This window comes from Lissotriton helveticus, chromosome 7 (genome assembly GCF_964261635.1).
Source record: "Lissotriton helveticus chromosome 7, aLisHel1.1, whole genome shotgun sequence".
Classification (NCBI taxonomy): domain Eukaryota; kingdom Metazoa; phylum Chordata; class Amphibia; order Caudata; family Salamandridae; genus Lissotriton; species Lissotriton helveticus.
In genome coordinates this window covers 527,081,024-527,108,066 of record NC_136068.1, presented here as the reverse complement: position 1 = coordinate 527,108,066, position 27,043 = coordinate 527,081,024, and the positions used below count along the sequence as shown (strand labels likewise).

Below are 27,043 nucleotides of genomic sequence, written 5' to 3'. Positions count from 1 at the left end.
TTATTGTTTGCTCTCCATCTTTTAGTAGTTTTCAAGTACATGCTTAAACTGTGTAACCCTCTTTACATATTAAAGTGAAATATATGGATCATTGAAGAGCTGTCAACCCATAATTTTCGATGCCTCATCATGATCTGGCCCTATCATATGTATCTTATTATAATGTTCATACACTTGTGATGGTTCCGCCTAAGTGGGCTAAATTGCCTTCTGTAAACTTAATCAGTTACTCCCCTCTCCAAACATTTCTCTTTAGATTGAACATTTTATCATTTTATAGCCACTTCAAACAAATAAATCAATGGATTAAACCAGTAATGTTTTTGCAACCCTCCCATAGAAGTAGTCACTATGCTTTAGCCACTGACAGGTTTTCCTTTGAAGCTTCTCAAACAGCTTGTCCCCTGCAAATAAACACAAAATATAAACACAATAATGGTTACAATTCCTTCTCAGGACTGTTCTTTCAGTATTAAAACGATGATCATTGAACTGGCAACAGGAATCCTAAACATTTCATAATTTAAAGGTGTACAAAAAGCTCATTGCCAATGTTCAAACCTAGTGGTTCCTTACAGTCCATTTCTCAAATGTACTGTGACTCCAGTCTTCTGAGTGCCTTCTCTCTGTCCCACTATCTTGATCTTTTAGGCGCACTATCACTACACTGTATTTCAACACCTTGTGATCTCCTCCATGTATTTTATGAAAGTGTCTCTTAAGTGTGGCAGGATTCGCCTGTGTGCATGTAGAATAGTACTTTCTACATACGACTTAGAGCAGGGACACACTAGGGCGTATAGTGCGTGTTAGACCTGGCACCATTGGCGTGGGTCTCCCTTCCATTTTTGCTGTTGCTTCATACATTTTTGCTGGTGTTAGATGCTTTGGGCACTGTGCCACTGCTATCCAGTGCCACAGTGCACACGCTCCCTAATGTAAATTGATGTACTAATCAGTGGTTCCATGTTTGGGTATTTGGTTTACTTGTCAGACCCTGGTCTAGTGCACTGAGTGTGCCAGGGTGTGTAATCCAAATGCTGCTGGTGGGCCTGCAGCACTAGTTGTGCCACCCACGGAAGCAGCCTTGTAAAATGTGTCTAAGGTCTGCAATTGCAGAGCCTGCGTGCAGTCTGGTACTGTCATGCTGACTGGACAAGTGCACCCACTACCCAGTCCCTAAACCTTCCCTTTTCTTCATATCAGTCACCACTATGGTAGGCCCAAGGGCAGGGTACATTGTAAGTATAAGGTAGGATAAGCCCTGATATGTGTGGCATGTCCCAATAGTGAATTACAGCCATTTTCGTTTTTCATGATTGCAAGGCTACCTGTTCTCCTTAGGCCGGAACGGGTTGTTAGAATTGTTACACTTTATAATCCTAACAGACTCAGAGAACATGGTAGAAATTCGAGTTTAGTATGCCCGAACTCAGAATAATAAAATACATCTTTTAGTAACGTTTTTTTAATATTCTGTGTTTGCAAATACCACTTTTAGAAAGTAGGTATTTGCTTGTCTAACCATTCAAACCTGCCTCTGCTAGTTTGTGTATTCCTATGTCTGGTTTCTGTGAGTGACAGGGCTGGGGAATTCCAGGAGACAGACTGAGTCACCCAGTGGTGAATAGAGAGATCTGCATCTTGATGGGAGGGAGGAGTGTACCTGACCTCTGAATAGGGCTGTGCCTGCCTTCCACAATGCTGGCTCCACCCCCTGGGGAGCGGCTGATGTCTCTGCCCTGCACACTGAGAAAAGAGAAGGAAGACTGTCAACAGAGTACTCCAGGACTGTACTTGCCTTCCACAATGCTGGCTCCACCTCCTCTGGGGAGTCTGATGTTTCTGCCTTGCACTGTGAAAGGAGAGGAGAAGTCTGGAAAACAAAGTGCTCAGGAACTGGTTTGGACTAGGCAAAGGCCCCTCTCCCATCAGAAAACAGAGGATTTCTGGGTATAAATATTGAGATCCTGATCCCATGAAATTAGATCACTCTGAACAACAACAAGAAACCTTGACTGAGGAGAGGAACCTAAAGAAACCGAGGAGAGACTATTCCCAAGCTGAAGTGCTGCTTGGGGGATTGGCCTGCAATGGTTGCCTTACTGCCAAAGGAAGGAGAAAGGAACTTTTGAATAACTCTGCTTTCAACTTGTGAAGGATCTCCAAGGGCTTTGAAAAGAGCTGGCCTCCTGCTGAAGTCTCAGGGAATACAGACTTCATCCCCCAGCTCCCCAGAGTTCCTTTGGAAGTGCCTGCTCCTGTTCTGGGCCTTCTGAGGAACGGCGTGTCGCAAGGAGCTGGAAGCGCAACTCAAGGAGAAGAAGCGTGTCGCCGTCGCTGTGCCTGCCGTCGCAACTCCGGAGAAGGAGGGTGTCACCGCTGTGGTTGTCGCACTGCACCCCATCAGGAGAAGAATCTCGCAACGAGGTCGGAGCGTGTCGCCGTCACTGTGCCTGCCGTCGCAACTCCGAAGAAGGAGGGTGTCCCGCTGGAACTGTCGCATTGCACCGCATCGACCATGAGCACCTCGCATCCCCGAGAAGCGCGCCACCGTCGGAGCTGCTGCCATCGCATCTTGAATGTCGCCGCTGTAGTTGTCGCATCGAGCGGAAGCTTCACGCATCGTGGAGAAGGGCATCGCCGCTGGAGCTGTTGCCGTTGCATCGTAAGGGTGTCGCCGCTGCAGTCCACGCATCGAACTGAGAGTTTCTCGGATCCCCGAGAAGCGTGCTGCATCTGGAAGATCTTCATGTCTTTATTTCTTTGCACCTGACTTTGCCGCATTTCCCATCGCTGTGCCATTGCTTGTCGTGGAAGCGCAACACAACTTGAGGTACATTGACGCAGAGTGTCGCATCTAAGAACTAAACTAAACTAAGCTTAAATCTACCATCTTAAAGTAATCATAGTGTGTATTTTTGTCGTTTATGGTCTTGTGGTAACTCTATATAAAGTCTACTTATTTTTGATATACTACCTGTGTGGTGTCCATTTGTTGTGTTGTCACTGGGTTACTGTATGTGGTTACAACTGCTTAACTTACAACGCCTCTGAAATAAAGCCTTACTGCTCTCGCCACGCAGCCTAGAGGGTGAGCAGGGATTATTTTAGGTGTGTAACCCCCTTTCCTTGACTAGATGAGAGGGTCCCTGTTTGTCACAAGTACCTACCTGTGCCAACCAGAGACCCCCAAATCTAACATTGGTAGCAGCGGAAGGATTTCAAATTTGCATTTGTGACTCATGTACAGAGACTGGTGAACACTATTTAGAGAGTACAGACCATGACGATACCGCACTTTTTGGTAGATTCCTTTCTGATTTTTGGATATGCCTATTTTTGAAAGATGCCTAATTCAGTAGAGAGAGCAGAATCCATAGCCTCTGTTGATCTTGAATGGGAAGAAGAGAAATTGGAAAGCTACAAAGTTGCACACCTGAAGTACTTTTGCAAAAAGTTCAATGTTTCCACCTCTGGGTTCAGAGTGAAGGAAGATTTCTACAAGGCGCTGAGGGCCTGGGTAGAAGCAAGGAAAACTCCTGTGATTGAGGAGGAGGATAATGCAATTGTACAACAAAAAGGGCTGTTGGGCCCAGGAGGAAGGAATCCACCTTCCCCTGTGTTGGAACCTAAATATGTCAGGTCACCTAGGGTAGCCTGGCCTAGGGTAAGACAAAATCACTAGAGGCACATGTGTAAAGGTTGCAGACCACCCAGCAGTAATTCAATGCAATAACACGCAAAAATGACACTACACCAAAATTTGTGTAAAAATACGAACTTGTTTATAAAAATATTCTCTGCTCTCTTGTCTTCAGATATCACAGTTCAGTACATTACATTTATCCATGAAATTATGAAGATTTTCAAAGTTGCCAAATTATGTCATTAATCAGCATTAACAGCACATTACATTAGTCTCCAAACTTTGCTAGACTTGACTCCTCTGAAGGGTTTTATACCTTTACCCCCTCTCCACCTTTGACTCCAGAAGAATGGGCTAGCCTCACTCACTTTAGTTTCTCTAAGCAAGTGGAGGTTGGAATATAGTTATTTAATCACAAAACGGGGAACATCCTACATTCAAAGTTAAGTTTCAGAAGATCCTTTCAAGAACCAAGATGGGCATTACCCAGTACTAGCCCAATCCTAATATAGCCAACCGGAAGTCTTTGCTCCTTTAAGAGAGACGCTAAAGCCTCTAAGATCCCCCTCACGACCTCTCCTTACTTTGTTTTATGTTGGGCCCACCGGCCGGTGTCTCCGTTTGATGGGGGGAAAAAGACAAAAGGACCCAGACTTCTCCGGCCGAAGTTGCGGCCCCTCGTCCCTCCTCCTCGTTAGCGCGGAGTCAGGGAAAGAGGACACACCAGTCGCACCTCTCCGCTTGAAGTGCGCTCTCCTTTGGAAACCGGGCCGCCCCGCTCCCTCTCTTCTCAGAGAAGCAGGGGCCCGCCTTGATGTAGCTCCCAGCGCTTAAGCGGGAAGCCCGGTGCTCGGCGGCTGCTCCCCGAAGATCTCCTCACCGGCTGCTGACAGGATTTCCCCCGCGAGGACGCAATCGCGCATGCGCGGGGAGTAAGCGGACCAGCCAACAGAGTCTGCTCCGCAGCGGCCTGCTCGGTCCTAGGCCCCTCCTGTGATGGATCACCAGTTCAACTTGGAATATGCGCAGTGGCGCCGGGCACTATACTGCTAGTCCCCTTTTTCTCTTTCTTAAAGCAGCGCTGTCACGGAAGCGCGAACAGCGCCCCAGGGGTCCCGCTCACGGCGGAATCAGGGAAGACGGCTTAGCCCCAATAACCCTGTCACCCCACTCTTTCTCCTCACGAGTGGGGAGGTTTGCTCACACGCTGCAGGACCAAACACCGGTAAGGGGGTCTCGGCGTCATGCAGGGCAGGAACCTGCTTCACACCATGGAGAGAGAGGGTTAGAGGTGGAATCCCTCACATTTGGGCCCCCAGATCTCCAGTTACAGCAGTAATCCACTAACCCTCCATACTGGACAGGAACAGGTGCACAGGAGAACTCCTTGTTTGGTTGCCACAGCAGGGATCTCCACAGCTCCACAGTCCACTGGGATTAACCCCTTCACCTAACTTGGGCACCTCCCTGACCAGGGTCAGCAGGACGAAACTAACTCGGCTAGGACAGCAGGAATGGGGGGCGGGGAACCCAGACAGAGGGCAACCCTTGTAGAGCAGTCCACCCTGAAGGACCCTACCTCTTCCAGACCTCAGCCTTCACTCTAGCTGTTCCTCACTGGCAAGACAAAATGGTTGCCCAGAATTCCGCCTTTTATAGGCTGACCCTCAGGAGTCCAGAAGGGACCAGAAGGTTCTGGAATGCCCTACTCTATCCTATGGGACAGGTTCTAAGTATGTCAGTTATGACAGTTCGTAGCCACCATTTTGTGGCTCCAAAGAAATTCCTGTCAGGAAAGGCCTCTAGGCCTGAGGTGAAAAACTATAAGGGCGAAAGAGCACCTATCCCCTAGACCAACACCTTGTAAAATCTAGTGGACACAAAAATGAATAAGGTTATGAGGGGCAAAAAGGGAACAAAATAAATAATAAATTGGAGGGACTACGCAAAGGGCCAGACAGGTCTAACACGCGTCCCCCCCAGCTGAAAGTGGGGAGAGCTACCCAACCCCTTGGGAGTCCTCATCACTAAGGCGGAAATACCTGGAGAGACCGTCTGCATTGGCGTGGTCCACTCCAGGCCGATGTTCCACCCGGAAGTCCATTCCCTGTAGGGAGATAGACCATCTCAGCAACTTGGGATTCTCCCCCTTCATCTGCATTAGCCAACGAAGGGGTCGGTGGTCAGTCTGAACCAGGAAGTGTGAGCCAAACAGGTATGGCCGCAGCTTCTTCAGAGCCCACACCACCGCAAAAGCTTCCCTTTCAATGGCACTCCACTTCTGTTCCCGGGGAAGCAGTCTCCTAGATATGAAGACTACAGGCTGATCCAGGCCCTCTTCATTCAGTTGCGATAACACTGCCCCAATGCCATGTTCTGATGCATCTGTCTGGACAATGAACTCCTTGGAGAAGTCTGGGGCCCTCAGGACCGGTGCTGCACACATTGCCTGCTTCAACTTTTCAAAGGCTTGCTGACAAGCCTCCGTCCAAACTACCCGTCGAGGTTGTTTCTTTGAGGTGAGCTCTGTGAGGGGCGCTACAATAGTGCCATACCCCTTCACAAAGCGACGGTAGTAGCCTGTGAGACCCAGGAAAGCTTGGACCTCAGTCTGTGTCTTAGGGGGTTCCCAGGCCATGACTGCCTCAATCTTTGCCTGCACAGCACTGTCCCCCTACCCACCAAGTGTCCAAGGTACACAACCGACCCCTGCCCAATCTGACATTTGCTGGCCTTGATTGTCAATCCAGCTTGTTTCAGGGCCTGGAGAACTGCTTGCAAATGTTGCAAATGGTCCTCCCAACTGCTACTGAAGACAGCAATGTCATCCAGATAGGCAGCGGAGAAACCCTCCATTCCGGAGAGGACCTGATTCACCAGCCGCTGAAAAGTGGCAGGGGCGTTTTTGAGCCCAAAGGGCATCACACAAAATTGGAAGTGTCCCTCAGGCGTGGAGAAGGCTGACCTTTCCTTTGCTCCATCTGTCAAGGAGATCTGCCAGTACCCTGAAGTGAGGTCAAAGGTACTTAGGTATTGGGCAGCTCCTAGCCGGTCAATTAACTCATCCGCCCTAGGGATCGGATGGGCATCAGTTTTTGTAACTGAGTTCAGTCCCCGGTAATCCACACAGAACCTCAAATCTGGCGTGGTGCCTGGTGGAGCGGCTTTTGGCACTAGCACCACCGGACTGGACCAGGGGCTGTTGGAAGGTTCTATCACTCCTAGCTCTAGCATCTTGGCAACCTCTCCATGGATGCTAGCCTTCACCTTGTCGGACAGCCAGTAGGTCTTTGACTTCACTGGTGGGCTGTCCCCTGTGTCCACATCATGGGTACACAGGTGAGTCCTTCCCAGGACAAGGGAGGACAACGTAGAGTACTGCTCCAGTATCTGGCGACAGTCTTCCCGCTGTTCAGGAGTTAGGGTGGGAGAGAGAATCACTCCCTCCACTGACCCATCCTTTTCTTGAGACGAAAACAAGTCTGGGAGAGGTTCACTTTCCGCTTCCTCTCCCCCATCAGTCACCATCATTAAGATGACCTCGGGCCTCTCATGGTGGGGTTTGAGTCCCTTGGCATGAAGCACCCGTAGGGGCTGTCGTGGGGTCTTAAGGTCCACCAGGTATGTGGCCTTACCCTTCTTCTCCAACACCTCAAAGGGGCCTGTCCAGCGATCCTGGAGGGCACTAAGCTCTCCAGGCTCCATCACCCACACTTGTTGGCCAGGCTCCAATTCCACCTGGTGAGCATTGTGGTCATACCACTCTTTCATGACTGCCTGGCTGGCCTCCAAGTTGTCAGAAGCTTGCTTCCACAACTTCGCCATTTGGCTCCTGAAGGCCAGCATGTAGCTCACCACATCCTGGGGGGGTTTCCTGGGAGACTTTTCCCAACCATCCTTCACCAGGCTGAGAGGACCGTGCACACTTACCCATACAGAAGTTCGAAGGGGCTGAAGCCCACTCCCTTCTGTGGCACTTCCCTGTAGGAGAATAGCAAACAGGGTAGGAGGACATCCCATTTCCTCCGCAGACTTTCAGGCAGACTTCTGATCATGCCCTTCAAGGTCTTGTTGAACCTCTCGACCAGTCCATTGGACTGGGGGTGATAGGGAGTGGTGAACCGGTAGGTCACTCCACACTCCTTCCACATTGCCCGCATGTATGCTGACATAAAGTTGGTCCCCTTGTCGGACACAACTTCCTTGGGGAATCCCACTCGGGTAAAGATCCCCATCAGGGCCCTAGCCACCACAGGTGCAGTGACAGTCCTCAGAGGAATTGCCTCTGGGTACCGTGTGGCATGATCCACCAGAACCAGGATAAACCTGTGACCAGCTGTTGTTGGTGGATCCAATGGCCCTACAATGTCGATGCCCACCCTTTCAAAGGGGGTGCTAACGACTGGAAGTGGTTCCAGGGGAGCTTTCAGCTTCACCCCTGTTTTCCCACTGGCCTGGCAGGATACACATGTCCGACAGTAAGTGTTGGACGCCACTTTCATCTGAGGCCAGTAAAAGTGGGGGACAAGCCGAGCAAAGGTCTTGTCCTGACCTAAGTGTCCTGCCAAGGGTATTGCATGAGCCAATTCCAGCAGAAAGGCTCGGTATTGTTGCGGGACTACCAAGGCCCTTGATGAACCAGGTAAGGGTACCTTGGGTTCACTGTAGAGGAGTCCATCCTCCCAGTAAATATGGTAGTGTCTCGTAACATCACCTGCTGCCTGGGCTTCAGCCTGTCGCCTCAGTCCCTCCAGGGTAGGGCACTCCCTCTGCCCCTTACAGAATTCCTCTCTAGTAGGCCCCCCCTCCACATGCCACTCAGCAGGGATGGGTAGGTCCTCCAGAGAGACTACTTCCCCCTCCACGGACTCCTGGTCCACCACCGCAGGTGGCCGATCTGTCACATGGGGTGTGGAAGTCGAAGCAGGCTCTTCCTGTCTTCGGGTCTGTCCCTTTTTGGCAGCGGGTTGGGCCTTCGTTCCAGGCTCCAACCCAAGCGGACTCCCTCTCCGGGCAGTCGCAGACCTTGTGCTCACACAGGCCCAGTCAGGTGTACCCAGCATCACAGAGTGCGTCCGGTATTCCACCTCTCTCCAAGCGTTGTGCTCCATATCATTCCCCAGCAGACAATCAACTGGCACGGCATGGCTTACGGCAACTCGAAGTGAACCTGCAACCCCTTCCCACTCAAAGGGAACCTCAGCCATGGGATAGTGGCCCATTCTGCCGTCAGCCATCGCGGCGGGGTGGAGTACATTGGGAATCACCTGCTCTGGAGACACCAGTTGACTTCTCACCATAGTCATACTGGCTCCTGTATCTCTCAGAGCCTCCCCTCTCTGGCCATTGATGGTGATCCATTGCCCATACTTAACAGTATTTGGGGGCACCTGGATCTTAGGAACCATCTCCCGTTCCCCCAGGGACACTAAGGTGACACCCGCCCACTCACCCCCCTTATCTAAGGGCAACTCCTCCCCGAGCGCTACACTAGCTACTCCCGGTGGTTTTCCTCCGGTGGGAGGGGGTGGTCTCTTTGGGCATCTGACATCTCCCTTATAATGTCCAACACCACCACACTCGAAGCAGTGGAGAACCTTTGGCTGCTGGCTTTGGCCAGGATTAGGGTTCCTGGGCGGGTTTGCCTCAGGGGTGAAACCTGTTCCCTTTCCCTGGAAATTGTTTTGGGGACCTTTAGGGAACTCCCGCTTTTTATCTCCCCCCTCCTTCTTCTGAGGGGCGCCCTGTCCGGCCTTTTGGGAATCCCCTCCAGTCCCCTTTGAGGATACCCGGGTACTTGCCCAGATGTCCGCCTCCTCTGCAAGCTTCCGGGGATTGGTCAGCTTGCTGTCCACCAGGTGTTGGCGCAGCTCGGGAAAGCATTTCTCGAGGAGGTGCTCTTTCAAAAATAGATCATACAACCCCTCATAATCCTTCACCTCACTGCCCTTGACCCAGCCCTCTAATGCCTTTCTTGCATAATCAAGGAAGTCCACCCAGTTCTGGGTGCTTAACTTGTGGCTCCCCCTGAACTTCTGGCGATACCTTTCCGGGGTAAGCCCAAACTTCCTGACCAATGCTAGCTTCATGGTGGGGTAGTTGGTCTGCTCCTCTGATTCCAAGGCCAGCAAGGTGTCCCGACCAGTAGGAGGCATGTACTTATACAACCCCCCCCCCCAGTGCTTCTCCTGGATCCCATGGGCTCTTAAGGAGACCTCATAGGCTGCCAGCCACTTGGCTATGTCATCCCCCTGACTATAGCTGGCAATTATATCCTTAGGCAGGTAGGGTCTGGACTCCCTGGTTGGTTCTCTGGTTTCCCTGCCACCATTTGGAATTGGAAAGGGTCCCCGTTGCAGGGCCTAGAGTTCTAACTCCTTTAGTTTGAATTCATGAGCCATTCTCCGCTCTTCCTTCTCCTGTTCTAACCTCCTCTTCTCCCTCCTTTCTTCCAACTCCATTTTTGCTATTTCCCACCATAACAGTCTATCCTCTCTCCTGTCAGCTAACTTGGTTTCTGACAACCCTCTCGATGACACACTGCTGCCCTCCCGTGAGGTTGCCTTGGGGCTGATTGACATCTCACCCACCCCCGGGGGACATTCCGCAGTCCTATCAATGACAGTACCTCTGTCCGATTCCTCCTCTTCCACCGTTCCCTCCTCATTGCGCGCTTCCACCCAAGCCCACAAACTGGTCTGGAGTTCCCCCTTCTTGGCACCACGCTTAAAGAACACTCCCAATTGTTGACAGAAATCTTTTAGCTGGGCCAATGAATAAGTGTCCAGTTTTTCCAGTGCAAATTCCATTTTGCAAAAGGCAACACAAGGTTAAGCACACAAAAAGAATAGAGTGGCAAGGGCAACCTGAAGCTACCTCCACCCCACCACCAGGAACAAATTTGGAAAAACAAAAGTAAAAATTAGGAGGGCCGCTAGGAGAAAACTCCAGGTGTAGGCTAGTGGATTACACTAAATTACTACAGAGTAGTTGCAACCACAGTCAAGATCCCACCGCTAGACACCAACATGTTGGAACCTAAATATGTCAGGTCACCTAGGGTAGCCTGGCCTAGGGTAAGACAAAATCACTAGAGGCACATGTGTAAAGGTTGCAGACCACCCAGCAGTAATTCAATGCAATAACACGCAAAAATTACTCTACACCAAAATTTGTGTAAAAATACGAACTTGTTTATAAAAATATTCTCTGCTCTCTTGTCTTCAGATATCACAGTTCAGTACATTACATTTATCCATGAAATTATGAAGATTTTCAAAGTTGCCAAATTATGTCATTAATCAGCATTAACAGCACATTACATTAGTCTCCAAACTTTGCTAGACTTGACTCCTCTGAAGGGTTTTATACCTTTACCCCCTCTCCACCTTTGACTCCAGAAGAATGGGCTAGCCTCACTCACTTTAGTTTCTCTAAGCAAGGGGAGGTTGGAAAATAGTTATTTAATCACAAAACGGGGAACATCCTACATTCAAAGTTAAGTTTCAGAAGATCCTTTCAAGAACCTAGATGGGCATTACCCAGTACTAGCCCAATCCTAATATAGCCAACCGGAAGTCTTTGCTCCTTTAAGAGAGACGCTAAAGCCTCCAAGATCCCCCTCACGACCTCTCCCTACTTTGTTTTATGTTGGGCCCACCGGCCGGTGTCTCCGTTTGCTGGGGGGAAAAAGACAAAAGGACCCAGACTCCTCCGGCCGAAGTTGCGGCCCCTCGTCCCTCCTCCTCGTTAGCGCGGAGTCAGGGAAAGAGGACACACCAGTCGCACCTCTCGGCTTGAAGTGTGCTCTCCTTTGGAAACCGGGCCGCCCCGCTCCCTCTCTTCTCAGAGAAGCAGGGGCCCGCCTTGATGTAGCTCCCAGCGCTTAAGCGGGAAGCCCGGTGCTCGGCGGCTGCTCCCCGAAGATCTCCTCACCGGCTGCTGACAGGATTTCCCCCGCGAGGACGCAATCGCGCATGCGCGGGGAGTAAGCGGACCAGCCAACAGAGTCTGCTCCGCAGCGGCCTGCTCGGTCCTAGGCCCCTCCTGTGATGGATCACCAGTTAAACTTGGAATATGCGCAGTGGCGCCGGGCACTATACCGCTAGTCCCCTTTTTCTCTTTCTTAAAGCAGCGCTGTCACGGAAGCGCGAACAGCGCCCCAGGGGTCCCGCTCACGGCGGAATCAGGGAAGACGGCTCAGCCCCAATAACCCTGTCACCCCACTCTTTCTCCTCACGAGTGGGGAGGTTTGCTCACACGCTGCAGGACCAAACACCGGTAAGGGGGTCTCGGCGTCATGCAGGGCAGAAACCTGCTTCACACCATGGAGAGAGGGGGTTAGAGGTGGAATCCCTCACATTTGGGCCCCCAGATCTCCAGTTACAGCAGTAATCCACTAACCCTCCATACTGGACAGGAACAGGTGCACAGGAGAACTCCTTGTTTGGTTCCCACAGCAGGGATCTCCACAGCTCCACAGTCCACTGGGATTGACCCCTTCACCTAACTTGGGCACCTCCCTGACCAGGGTCAGCAGGATGAAACTAACTCGGCTAGGACAGCAGGAATGGGGGCGGGGAACCCAGACAGAGGGCAACCCTTGTAGAGCAGTCCACCCTTAAGGACCCTACCCCTTCCAGACCTCAGCCTTCACTCTAGCTGTTCCTCACTGGCAAGACAAAATGGTTGCCCAGCATTCCGCCTTTTATAGGCTGACCCTCAGGAGTCCAGAAGGGACCAGAAGGTTCTGGAATGCCCTACTCTATCCTATGGGACAGGTTCTAAGTATGTCAGTTATGACAGTTGGTAGCCACCATTTTGTGACTCCAAAGAAATTCCTGTCAGGAAAGGCCTCTAGGCCTGAGGTGAAAAACTATAAAGGCGAAAGAGCACCTATCCCCTAGACCAACACCTTGTAAAATCTAGTGGACACAAAAATGAATAAGGTTATGAGGGGCAAAAAGGGAACAAAATAAATAATAAATTGGAGGGACTACGCAAAGGGCCAGACAGGTCTAATACCCTGCAAGTAGCCATGCTTCTAACAAAAGTCTGTCTCCAGAGGAGTTGGAGGACAGAGAGAGATCAAGAAGGCATGAAATGGAATTAACCAGGTTCAAGGTTGATAGTCAGCTAGAAATCGAAAATAGAAAGTTGGATCTTGAGGAAAAGAAAATGCAGTTTGAGCATGAAAAAGCTTTGAGGGAGTTGGAGTTAAAAGCCAAAAGTTTAGAAATTACTCCCTCTGGTAGCAGCGCGCCTTCAGTACCCTCAGAGAGTAGAGTGTATATCCCCAAAGATGTGGTGAAAGAGTTTTACAAAAATGATGATATTGGTTAGTGGGTCAGAGCCTATGAGGTAGCCATGTCTTCCCAGCGGGTCCCTGAGAGAGATTGGGGAGCGGGGCTGTGGGGAATGTTCCTTAGTGAGGGGCGGGATACATTGTTAGACCTGCCTTCTGAAGTCCACAATTCATACAGCCACATGAAAGATTCATTGATGCCTAGATATGGTTTGACACCTGAGCTCTATAGGCAGAGGTTCAGGAAATGCAAAAAGTTAGAAAACAGTACTCAGGTTGAATATGTCACTTTCTTTTGCAGAGCATTGGATGGTTGGGTAAAGGGCAGCAAGGTTAATGATTTTCAAGGTCTCTTTGATTTGATTGCATGGGAGCACTTGTCTGATAATTGTTTTCCAGAGGTGCACCCCATCTGATAGATAGCAAGCTGAATAATCCTAGGAAGCTTGCTGAGGAGGCGGACCGCTGGGTCAGTACCGGGGTCCACAAGGGTCACATGGGAGACTCAGCCAAAGGTAGGCAGGGTCCCAAGCAGAAGAGTGGGGGGACAAGGGTAAACAGAAGGAGTTCCGCAAAGGGCCCCAAAGTAGTCTCCAAGGGAACCCCGTGAAAGGTTCCCAGCCTTCCCCTGAGAAAAATCAAGGGGCCCGACAAGTGGTCCTTTTCCCCAGGGGCCCCTGAAATGTTACAAGTGTGGTGATCTGGGTCATTAGGCGAATTATACCAGGTGCCGCCTGTTTGGTAAACAATTCAGAAAAGGGGGTGGTGATGAACAGAGTGTCTGAATTAAGCAGACCACTCTTACCCAGTCCAAAGATCAGGGCTTGATCCATCACCGTTATTTATCTCACTGCCCCATCCCAGCTCAGAACCTGGCTATATGCAAATTAGTCTGTCCCTGGCCCAGTGCATCATGGGAACAGGGCAGACCAAACTACCAAGCCAATTCTTCACCAGAAAGGAGACAAGCTACCGGGGACCGGTTTCTGGCATTTCAGCCTCTTCGGCCCGGCTTGCTTGAATCCTGATGGAGCAGTGAGAAAGGGACTCATGTCTGAGTATACCCTGCCACACCTGTAGTGGCCAAAAACGATTCAGAAAAGGGGGTGGTGATGAACAGAGTGTCTGAATTAAGCAGACCACTCTTACCCAGTCCAAAGATCAGGGCTTGATCCATCACCGTTATTTATCTCACTGCCCCATCCCAGCTCAGAACCTGGCTATATGCAAATTAGTCTGTCCCTGGCCCAGTGCATCATGGGAACAGGGCAGACCAAACTACCAAGCCAATTCTTCACCAGAAAGGAGACAAGCTACCGGGGACCGGTTTCTGGCATTTCAGCCTCTTCGGCCCGGCTTGCTTGAATCCTGATGGAGCAGTGAGAAAGGGACTCATGTCTGAGTATACCCTGCCACACCTGTAGTGGCCAAAAACGATTCAGAAAAGGGGGTGGTGATGAACAGAGTGTCTGAATTAAGCAGACCACTCTTACCCAGTCCAAAGATCAGGGCTTGATCCATCACCGTTATTCATCTCACTGCCCCATCCCAGCTCAGAACCTGGCTATATGCAAATTAGTCTGTCCCTGGCCCAGTGCATCATGGGAACAGGGCAGACCAAACTACCAAGCCAATTCTTCACCAGAAAGGAGACAAGCTACCGGGGACCGGTTTCTGGCATTTCAGCCTCTTCGGCCCGGCTTGCTTGAATCCTGATGGAGCAGTGAGAAAGGGACTCATGTCTGAGTATACCCTGCCACACCTGTAGTGGCCAAAAACGATTCAGAAAAGGGGGTGGTGATGAACAGAGTGTCTGAATTAAGCAGACCACTCTTACCCAGTCCAAAGATCAGGGCTTGATCCATCACCGTTATTTATCTCACTGCCCCATCCCAGCTCAGAACCTGGCTATATGCAAATTAGTCTGTCCCTGGCCCAGTGCATCATGGGAACAGGGCAGACCAAACTACCAAGCCAATTCTTCACCAGAAAGGAGACAAGCTACCGGGGACCGGTTTCTGGCATTTCAGCCTCTTCGGCCCGGCTTGCTTGAATCCTGATGGAGCAGTGAGAAAGGGACTCATGTCTGAGTATACCCTGCCACACCTGTAGTGGCCAAAAACGATTCAGAAATCTGGTCTGCCCTGTTCCCATGATGCACTGGGCCAGGGTCAGACTAATTTGCATACAGCCAGGTTCTGAAACTGGGATGGTGCAATGAGCTAAAAAACGGTGTTGGATCTAGCCCTGATCTCTTGACTGGGTGAGAGTACTCTGCTTAATTCAGAGACTCTGTCCATCACCACCCCTTGTTGTAAATAATTTTGTCCACCCTAAGCGTGGAAGGGTAGCTCAGATGTGGGTCCCTTGCTCATTGCACCATCAGGATTCAAGCAAGCCGGGCCGAAGACGGCTGAAATGCCAGAAACCGGTCCCCGGAAGCTTGTTTCCTTCCCAGTGTAAGAATTGGCTTTTGTAGTCTGGTCTGCCCTGTTCCCATGATGCACTGGGCCAGGGTCAGACTAATTTGCATACAGCCAGGTTCTGAAACTGGGATGGTGCAATGAGCTAAAAAACGGTGTTGGATCTAGCCCTGATCTCTTGACTGGGTGAGAGTACTCTGCTTAATTCAGAGACTCTGTCCATCACCACCCCTTGTTGTAAATAATTTTGTCCACCCTAAGCGTGGAAGGGTAGCTCAGATGTGGGTCCCTTGCTCATTGCACCATCAGGATTCAAGCAAGCCGGGCCGAAGACGGCTGAAATGCCAGAAACCGGTCCCCGGAAGCTTGTTTCCTTCCCAGTGTAAGAATTGGCTTTTGTAGTCTGGTCTGCCCTGTTCCCATGATGCACTGGGCCAGGGTCAGACTAATTTGCATACAGCCAGGTTCTGAAACTGGGATGGTGCAATGAGCTAAAAAACGGTGTTGGATCTAGCCCTGATCTCTTGACTGGGTGAGAGTACTCTGCTTAATTCAGAGACTCTGTCCATCACCACCCCTTGTTGTAAATAATTTTGTCCACCCTAAGCGTGGAAGGGTAGCTCAGATGTGGGTCCCTTGCTCATTGCACCATCAGGATTCAAGCAAGCCGGGCCGAAGACGGCTGAAATGCCAGAAACCGGTCCCCGGAAGCTTGTTTCCTTCCCAGTGTAAGAATTGGCTTTTGTAGTCTGGTCTGCCCTGTTCCCATGATGCACTGGGCCAGGGTCAGACTAATTTGCATACAGCCAGGTTCTGAAACTGGGATGGTGCAATGAGCTAAAAAACGGTGTTGGATCTAGCCCTGATCTCTTGACTGGGTGAGAGTACTCTGCTTAATTCAGAGACTCTGTCCATCACCACCCCTTGTTGTAAATAATTTTGTCCACCCTAAGCGTGGAAGGGTAGCTCAGATGTGGGTCCCTTGCTCATTGCACCATCAGGATTCAAGCAAGCCGGGCCGAAGACGGCTGAAATGCCAGAAACCGGTCCCCGGAAGCTTGTTTCCTTCCCAGTGTAAGAATTGGCTTTTGTAGTCTGGTCTGCCCTGTTCCCATGATGCACTGGGCCAGGGTCAGACTAATTTGCATACAGCCAGGTTCTGAAACTGGGATGGTGCAATGAGCTAAAAAACGGTGTTGGATCTAGCCCTGATCTCCTGACTGGGTGAGAGTACTCTGCTTAATTCAGAGACTCTGTCCATCACCACCCCTTGTTGTAAATAATTTTGTCCACCCTAAGCGTGGAAGGGTAGCTCAGATGTGGGTCCCTTGCTCATTGCACCATCAGGATTCAAGCAAGCCGGGCCGAAGACGGCTGAAATGCCAGAAACCGGTCCCCGGAAGCTTGTTTCCTTCCCAGTGTAAGAATTGGCTTTTGTAGTCTGGTCTGCCCTGTTCCCATGATGCACTGGGCCAGGGTCAGACTAATTTGCATACAGCCAGGTTCTGAAACTGGGATGGTGCAATGAGCTAAAAAACGGTGTTGGATCTAGCCCTGATCTCTTGACTGGGTGAGAGTACTCTGCTTAATTCAGAGACTCTGTCCATCACCACCCCTTGTTGTAAATAATTTTGTCCACCCTAAGCGTGGAAGGGTAGCTCAGATGTGGGTCCCTTGCTCATTGCACCATCAGGATTCAAGCAAGCCGGGCCGAAGACGGCTGAAATGCCAGAAACCGGTCCCCGGAAGCTTGTTTCCTTCCCAGTGTAAGAATTGGCTTTTGTAGTCTGGTCTGCCCTGTTCCCATGATGCACTGGGCCAGGGTCAGACTAATTTGCATACAGCCAGGTTCTGAAACTGGGATGGTGCAATGAGCTAAAAAACGGTGTTGGATCTAGCCCTGATCTCTTGACTGGGTGAGAGTACTCTGCTTAATTCAGAGACTCTGTCCATCACCACCCCTTGTTGTAAATAATTTTGTCCACCCTAAGCGTGGAAGGGTAGCTCAGATGTGGGTCCCTTGCTCATTGCACCATCAGGATTCAAGCAAGCCGGGCCGAAGACGGCTGAAATGCCAGAAACCGGTCCCCGGAAGCTTGTTTCCTTCCCAGTGTAAGAATTGGCTTTTGTAGTCTGGTCTGCCCTGTTCCCATGATGCACTGGGCCAGGGTCAGACTAATTTGCATACAGCCAGGTTCTGAAACTGGGATGGTGCAATGAGCTAAAAAACGGTGTTGGATCTAGCCCTGATCTCTTGACTGGGTGAGAGTACTCTGCTTAATTCAGAGACTCTGTCCATCACCACCCCTTGTTGTAAATAATTTTGTCCACCCTAAGCGTGGAAGGGTAGCTCAGATGTGGGTCCCTTGCTCATTGCACCATCAGGATTCAAGCAAGCCGGGCCGAAGACGGCTGAAATGCCAGAAACCGGTCCCCGGAAGCTTGTTTCCTTCCCAGTGTAAGAATTGGCTTTTGTAGTCTGGTCTGCCCTGTTCCCATGATGCACTGGGCCAGGGTCAGACTAATTTGCATACAGCCAGGTTCTGAAACTGGGATGGTGCAATGAGCTAAAAAACGGTGTTGGATCTAGCCCTGATCTCTTGACTGGGTGAGAGTACTCTGCTTAATTCAGAGACTCTGTCCATCACCACCCCTTGTTGTAAATAATTTTGTCCACCCTAAGCGTGGAAGGGTAGCTCAGATGTGGGTCCCTTGCTCATTGCACCATCAGGATTCAAGCAAGCCGGGCCGAAGACGGCTGAAATGCCAGAAACCGGTCCCCGGAAGCTTGTTTCCTTCCCAGTGTAAGAATTGGCTTTTGTAGTCTGGTCTGCCCTGTTCCCATGATGCACTGGGCCAGGGTCAGACTAATTTGCATACAGCCAGGTTCTGAAACTGGGATGGTGCAATGAGCTAAAAAACGGTGTTGGATCTAGCCCTGATCTCTTGACTGGGTGAGAGTACTCTGCTTAATTCAGAGACTCTGTCCATCACCACCCCTTGTTGTAAATAATGTTTGGTAAACAAGCACCCACTGGTGCTCCGCCCCGGCAGATGGCTAGTGTAGCCTTGTGGGAGGAGAGTGAAGTTCAAGGTGGGGGGGTCCCGTACAGATGTCTTGTCTCTTTAGGAGACTGTGAGACAGTCTCAGAAGCTCAGCTGCCAAGGAACACTAAGAAATATGGTCAGCGAGTGACGGACAATGGCCGAAATGTGGAGGCTCTTAGAGACACAGGAGCCAGTGTGACAGCTGTCAGGTGTCACCTGGTGACTCAAGAGCAGATTGTACCTCATGCATTTTGCCGAGTTGTTAACGCAGACAACACAGAGAGTCATTGTCCAATGACTCAGGTTCCCTTTGAGTGGGGGGGTCTCTGGAACTCTTCAGGTAGCTGTGAGGCCCACCATGCCTGTTGACTGTTTGCTAGGTAATGATTTGGAGAGCTCCCCTTGGGAAAAGGTGGAGAAAACAAGTCACTTGAAGATGGTTGGAATGCCTGACTGGGCGTGCGTGACTACCCGGTCGATGTCAGCCAGTAGGGGTTCTCAAGAGGACCTGGAGCCTGAGAGGGAGGCCCAGGAACCTGCTGAAGAGAGAAGTGGCGAGGGGCGCAGGAAACCGGCCCTGAAGTCCCCACGGCCCAGGAGGAGGTAGACCCGGAGAGGGATGCCCTGAAGCCTGCCGGGGAACAGAGAGCTGAACTGGGAGACCTGCCTGAGCTGACCCGTTGGCAGCAAGAAGGAGGTCCCTCCAGGGAGGAATTTTGCAAGAAAAAAAGAGAGTGCCCTTCTCTTGTGGGCGTGCGGCAACAGGCTGCAAGCCAGGCAGCAGGTGATCAGTCAGGGTCACACTTGATTTACTTGGAGAATGGTCTCCTGTATAGCGAGCCTAAGGTTGCTGAACCTGGGTCAGCCCGAGTGCTGGTGGTACCCCAAAAGTTCAGAGCCTTCCTACTGGGGCTGGCTCATGATGTGCCATTAGCAGGACATTTGGGGCAGGACAAGACCTTTGAAAGGCTTGTCACCCACTTTCATTGGCCCCAAATGCGCAAAAGTTCTGAAACTCATTGCAGGACTTGTCAGACTTGCCAGGCAAGTGGAAAGAGTGGAAGGAAGCACAAGGCCCCTCTCCAGCCATTCCCTGTGGTCAGTACCCCCTTTGAGCGGGTGGGGATTGACATTGTGGGCCACTGGACCCCAGACAGCCATAGGCAACAGGTTTATCCTGCTGGACCATGCCACCCGGTGCCCGGAAGCCATACCTCTGAGGACAGTGACGGCCCCAGTGGTGGGACGAGCACTGATGGGAATTTTCTCCCAAGTGGGATTCCCTCGCTAGGTAGTGTCTGACCGGGGAACCAACTTTATTTCCAAGTATATGAAGTCCCTGTGGCAGGAGTGTGGGGTAACGTACAAGTTCACCACTCCCTACAACCCCCAAGGAAATGGGCTGGTTGAAAGGTTCAACCGGACCCTGAAGGGCATGATTATGGGTCTTGAGGAACCCATGAGGCATAAGTGGGAAGTCCTCTTACCATGTCTACTTTTTGCATACCGGGAGGTGCCACAGAAATCTCTAGGGTTCAGTCCCTTTGAGCTTCTCTATGGACACCCGGTCAGAGGACCTCTGAGTCTGGTTAAATAAGGCTGGGAGCAATCTCCCAGGAAACCTCCCCAGGATTTATATGGCTACATGCTGGCCTTTAGGAACCAGACCAGGTGCTTCAGTGAACTCACTCAGGCGAATCTGGAGGCCAGCCAGGAGGAGATGAAGCGCTGGTATGACCAGAATGCCACTCTGGAGAGCTTCAGCCTGGACAGAAGGTGTGGGTCATAGCCCCAGTGGAGCCCTGTGCGCTCCAAGATAAGTGGACCAGACCATTTGAGGTTGTGGAGCGCAAGAGTCTTGTTACCTACTTGGTGGACTTGCGGTCTCCGAGGAACCCCTTGAGGGTCCTACATGTCAACCGCCTTAAGCCCCACTTAGAGAGGTCTGAAGTGGGTATGCTCTTGGCAACAGATGCTGGGATGGAAGAGGAGACTGAGCCTCTTCCTGACCTCCTGTCAGCCTCAGAGCAAGATGGGTCAGTGGATGGCGTTAAACTCTATTCCACACTGACCCCTGAGCAACAGAATGACTGTCGCCAGTTGCTTGGACAGTTTTCTGATCAGTTCTCCCTGGTTCCTAGTGTCACAGATTGGTGCATCCATGATGTGGACACAGGAGACAGCTTACCTCTGAAGCACAAGTCTTACAGGGTAACTGACAGGGTCAGAGCTTGCATTAAAGAGGAGGTCTTAAAGATGCTTGCACTTGGGGTGATTGAGTCATCTAGCAGTCCTTGGGCCAGCCCAGTGGTCTTGGTCCCGAAGGCTGCAGCGCCGGGTGCCACACCCGAACTCTGGTTCTTTGTGGACTACAGAGGGCTCAATTCAGTCAGGAAGACTGACAAACACCCCATCCCCAGAGCTGATGAGCTCATTGATTGGCTAGGGACTGCATTGTACCTCAGCACGTTTGATTTAACGTCTGTGTACTGGCAGATCACCTTGACTGATTGGGCAAAGGAGTGGTCGGCATTCTCCACACCAGATGGGCATTTCCAGTTCCGGGTTATGCCTTTTGGGATGAAGAATGCCCCTGCCAACTTTCAGAGGTTGGTCAACCAGGTGTTGGTTGGGCTGGAGGAATTGAGTGCCTTCTACCTGGATGACATCGCAGTGTTCAGTGTCACTTGGGAAGAACATCTGCGCCACCTCTGGGAAATGTTGTTTGCGCTGCGGAAAGCAGGCCTCACAATCAAGGCGAGCAAGTGCCAGATAGGGCAGGGCTCCGCGATGTACTTGGGACACCAAGTTGGGAGCGGCCAGGTGGCACCCCTACAACCCAAGATGGAAACCATCCTGGCTTGGGAGCCGCCCAAAACCCAGACAGAGGTGAGAGCCTTCCTAGGTCTCACAGGGTATTACAGGAGGTTTGTCAAAGGGTATGGCAACATTGTTGCACCCTTGACAGAGCTGACTTCCAAGAAGCAGCCCAAGAAGGTGATCTGGACTGATGCCTGTCAGAAAGCTTTTGAGGCCCTGAAAGCTGCCATGTGCACGGCGCCCGTGCTCCGGGCACCCAACTTCTCAAGAGAGTTCATTGTCCAGACAGACGCTTCAGAGCATGGTGTGGGGGCTGTTTTGTCACAGAAGAATGAGGAGGGCCTAGATCAACCTGTAGCGTTTATCAGTAGAAGGTTACGTTCAAGGGAACGGAGGTGGAGTGCTATTGAGCGTGAGGCATTTGCTGTGGTCTGGGCACTGAAGAAGCTGAGACCATACCTGTTTGGGACTCACTTCCGGGTTCAGACAGACCACAGACCCCTCAGGTTGTTGATGCAGATGAGGGTGACAATCCAAAGCTGTTGAGGTGGTCTATTTCCCTACAGGGTATGGACTTTACGGTGGAACACCGCCCTGGTACAGAACACGGCAACGCTGATGGTCTGTCCAGATTTTTCCGCCTTAGTGAAGAGAACTCCCAGGAGTTAGGGTAGTTATCCCCACTATTAAGCTGGAGGGGACACGTGTTAGACCTGGCACCATTGGTGTTGATCTCCCTTCCATTTTTGCTGTTGCCTCATGTGTTTTGCTGGTATTAGATGATTTGGGCACGGTGTCACTGCTATTCAGTGCCACAGTGCAAGTGATCCCTATTGTAAATTGATGTATTAATCAGTGGTACATGTTTGGCTATTTGGTTTACTTGTCAGAACCTAGTCTAGAGCACTGAGTGTGCCAGGGCGTGTAATTCAAATGCTGCTGGTGGGCCTTCAGCACTGGTTGTGCCACCCACAGAAGCAGCCTTGTAAAATGTGTCTAAGGTCTGCCATTGTAGAGCCTGCGTGCAGTCTGGTACTGTCATGCTGACTGAGTAAGTGCACCCACTTCCTAGTCCCTAAACCTTCCCTTTTCTTCATATCAGTCACCCGTATGGTAGGCCCAAGGGCAGGGTGCCTTGTAAGTATAAGGTAGGACAAGCCCTGATATGTGTGGCATGTCCTAATAGTGAATTACAGCCATTTTCGTTTTTCACTATTGCAAGGCTACCCGTTCTCCTTAGGCCAGAATGGGGTGTTAGAATTGTTACACATTATAATCCTAACAGGCTCAGAGAATATGGTAGAAAATCGAGTTTAGTATGCCTGAACTCAGAATAATAAAAAACATATTTTAGTAAAGTTTATTTTAATATTCTGTGTTTGCAAATACCACTTTTAGAAAGTAGATATTTGCTTGTCTAACCATTCAAACCTGCCTCTGCTAGTTTGTGTATCCCTATGTCTGGTTTCTGTGAGTGACAGGGCTGGGGAATTCCAGGAGACAGGCTGAGTCACCCAGTGGTGAATAGAGAGATCTGCATCTTGATGGGAGGGAGGAGTGTGCCTGAACTCTGAATAGGGCTGTGCCTGCCTTCCACAATGCTGGCACAACCCCCTGGGGAGCGGCTGATGTCTCTGCCCTGCACACGAAGAGAAGAGAAGGAAGACTGTCAACAGAGTACTCCAGGACTGTACTTGCCTTCCACAATGCTGGCTCCACCTCCTGTGGGGCGTCTGATGTTTCTGCCTTGCACTGTGAAAAGAGAGGAGACGTCTGGAAAACAAAGTGCTCAGGAACTGGTTTGGACTAGGCAAAGGCCCCTCTCTCCTCAGAGAACAAATGATTTCTGGGTATAAATATTGGCATGCTGATCCCATGAAATTAGATCACTCTGAACAACAAGAAGGAACCTTGAATGAGGAGAGGAACCTGAAGAAACTGAGGAGAGACTATTCCCAAGCTGAAGTGCTGCTTGGGGGATTGGCCTGCAGCGGTTGCCTTACTGCCAAAGGAAGGAGAATGGAACTTTTGAGTAACTTTGCTTTCAACTTGTGAAGGATCTCCAAGGGCTTGGAAAAGAGCTTGCCTCCTGCAGAAGTCTAAAGGACAACAGATTTCACCCCCCAGCTCCGCAGAGGTCTTTTGGAAGTGCTTGCTGATGTTTTGGGCCTTCTGAGAAACTGCGTCTCGCAAGGAGCTGGAAGCGTGACTCAACGAGTAGAAGCATGTCGCCATCGCTGTGCCTGCCGTCGCAACTCCGGGGAAAGGAGGGTGTCGCAGCTGGAACTGTCGCACTGCACCGCATCGGAGAGAAGCGTGCCGCAACGAAGAGGCAGCGTGTCGCCGTCGCTGCTGCTGCCGTCACAACTCCGAAGAAGGAGGGTGTCGCCGATGTGGTTGTCGCACTGCACCGCATCAGGAGAAGAATCTCGCAACAATGTTTGAGCGTGTTGCCGTCGCTGTGCCTGCCGTCGCAACTCCGAAGAAGGAGGGTGTCGCCGCTGGAACTGTCGCATTGCACAGCATCGACAAAGTGCACCTCGCATCCCCGTGAAGCGCTCCGCCGTCGGAGCTGCTGCCGTTGTATCTTGGATGTCGCCGCTGTAATTGTCGCATCGAGTGGAAGCTTCATGCAGCGTGGAGAAGAGCATCGCCGCTGGAGCTGTTGCTGTCGCATCGCAAGGGTGTCGCCGCTGCAGTCCACGCATCAAACTGAGAGTTTCTCGCATCCTCGAGAAGCGTGCCGCATCTGGAAGATCTTCACGTCTTTATTTCTTTGCACCTGACTTTGCCGCCTTTCCCATCGCTGCGACATTGCTTGTCGTGGAGGCGCAACGCAACTTAAGGTATATTGATGCAGAGTGTCGCATCTAAGAACTGAACTAAACTAAGCTTAAATCTACCTTTTTAAAGTAATCATAATGTGTATTTTTGTCGTTTATGGTCTTGTGGTAACTCTATATAAAGTCTACCTATTTTTGATATACAACCTGTGTGGTGTCCATTTGTAGTGTTGTCACTGGGTTACTGTATGTGGTCACAACTGCTTAACTAACAATGCCTCTGAAATAAAGCCTTGACTGCTCTCGCCACGCAGCCTAGAAGGTGAGCAGGGGTTATTTTAGGTGTGTTACCCCCTTTCCATGACTAGAGGAGAGGGTCCCTGTTTGTCACAGGTACCTACCTGTGCCAACCAGAGACCCCCAAATCTAACAGTGCGAAATTAGTTTTGCATGTCAACTTTTTCTTTATTGTGATTGTTTTTCCAAATGGAGTTTTGAATTCACGCTGATTCAACCCATTCTGACATGCCTTGCATTTCAAGCACTTTTTCGTTTTACTCTTTCTATTAGTCATACAAAGAAAACAATACTGCATCAGTACTTGTGACCAGCCCGCGTGAACATAACAGTTGATTACAGCATTTTATAACATTTTGAGAAATCAAACATTAAGACCACCTCACATGTCTTTCTTTCAGGACCTCCACACTGTTGCCCACTCTACCTGTAGCATTTCAAGCACTTTTTAAAGCCTGGTTTAGGTCTAAGCCAAGTATGTACTGTTGATACCACCTCATTCTTAACTAGTAGGTCTTTCATAGATCTCGCTTCTTGATAGGTTACTTGTGTTCCATTAGGACAGTTCTTACCTATGATTGGATCTTTTTTTATTAAGTGCCAATGTTTAGCTAATGCTTTTCTAAGCATGATGTATTTTCATTATATTTGGGAATGAATCACTCTCCCTCCTGTTCAGTTCCTTTCTTCCTAACAGATTTGTCAGTAAACAAAATGAGTTCCATTCTTAATTTCGAAACTTTTTTCTGAGCTTCTTATAGTACTGGTGCTGTGTACCCTCTCTGTCGCAGTCTAGTTAGCATAATGGATTGGGTTTTCAGGAAATATTCTTCTGCACTGAAATTGCATCTCGCCCCCAGTTACTCTCCGTTCGGAATACTGTTTTTTAGTGTGTGCAAGTGAAAACTCCTAGCATGCAATATGTTGGTTCCTGCCGTTTGTTTCCTACACACAGTGGTCAATAGCTTGGAATCTTTCACAATAACTTGTACATCCAAAATGTTAATCATTGTATTACTCATTTCATAAGCAAATTTGAGATTCCATGAGTTTGAGTAATTACAAAAGCCCTGGCTGTGTTCTCATCCCCTTTCCAGAGTGCAAACACATCATCAATGTAGCGCAGCGACTGAACTATATGTTCAGTCCATTCTTTTAACTCTTGGCAATTGAGCATCTTTTCCTCCCACCAGCCCATATGCAAATTCACAAAGCTGGGGGAAAAGCATGTGCCCATTGAGGTCCCTTGTTGCTGCTGAAAGAGCTCACCATTAAACAGGAAAATGTTATATCTCGAACACCATTCCATCATTTGTAAAATCATCTCAATGTGTTTGTAAAATTTCATGGCCCTGGCTCTTAGAAAATGTTGTGTGGCTTTCAGTCCATCTCTACGCCTAATGCTTGTTTACAGTGAGGTCACGTTTGAGGAGAACATGGGCTAGCTGTACTACCCTATTTTGCAAGCGGAAATGGGTTTGCGACCCTTTTGCACATGCAAAATATCACAGGGCCATGTACAATTCCTAAATAGCGAGTTGAAATTTATGTATGACTCGCTAATTAGGAATTGTGAGTCACTATTAGGAAGGGGCGTTCCCTTTCTAATAGCGACCCCAAAGCCATGAATAAATGTTTTGGGACCGCAATTGAGGTCGCAACACACTTGCAAAGAGGTAACGCACTTGCAAAAGGGAAGGGGTCCTGCAGCCCCGGGGACTGCCACCTCTCCGGGCCATTGAGTTAATAAGTGTAGGGGGCCTCGCAGGCCCCCCAAGTCCCGGAGAACACCACCTCCCGGGGCATTGAATATGTAAATACGGAGGTCCGTAGCAGATCCCCGGCCCAGGGGACCACCACCTCCCCGGGGCTTCAAACTTGCTGGGAGCTGGGCCACACAGCCCCCCTCCTGGAACCCTCCTTGGCCCTTGGGACCACCATCCTCCAGGATCGGCTGCATCAATGTCCCAAGAAAACCTGCTTTTGCTTCCATGAAGCAAAGCAGATTGCTTTTGGACAGCTCCCCTTGTCTAAAAGCAATGCCCGCTCCCACAGGAGGCGGTGAGCCGGCTGGGACCTCGGGGCATTAGGGCTCCCCCCGCAGTCCCTAACGGAATGTCATCAATTATGTAATTGGAGATGACATCTGATTTCACTGACCATGTCAAGAATGATGTAATATGTGAGGTCATCAACAGTGCATTGCGGGGCGCGGGTTATAATTAGCTCAACTAAGTATAGCAGCTGAATGTCTCTGGTTTTGTAAAAGTGAAATGTCCAACTTGGCCCCACAGGAATTTTGCTTACATGACCAATAGAAATTCATTCTTTGTCATTTTTTCTGCACAAGAGTCCTGCTGGAGTTGTGCAGAAAGAAATACGTTAAAGACATTTTGAACAAAAATTTCTCTAAGATAGCTCAACAGAATAACACCGAATACCGTAGAGCACACTTTCTGGATAAATATTTAGCTTTCTGCCCTTTTTGATGTAATTCTGTTAAGCAGTTTTTTATGTATCATTCTCCAATTTTTCCCATGGAAATTGCATGAGTAAAACAGTGGTTTAGGAGCCCCTTTTTCTTGGTCTCAGCTTGATGGATTACCCCAAAACTTCCCAAAAAAGAGCTGAGTTTGCTGAAACCTTTTGGAACACTTTGTTAAAATATTTTATTAGCAAAAACAATATGCAAATATACATTCACAAAACAAACCAAAGG

The 27,043-nt window shown here is 50.0% G+C and overlaps 1 protein-coding gene across 1 annotated transcript in view; it reads left to right on the top strand.

Annotated features, from left to right (window-relative positions):
• Positions 1-27,043, top strand: part of LOC144769145 (serine protease 27-like) — a 278,630-nt gene that overhangs the window by 1,261 nt on the left and 250,326 nt on the right. The window lies entirely within an intron of this gene.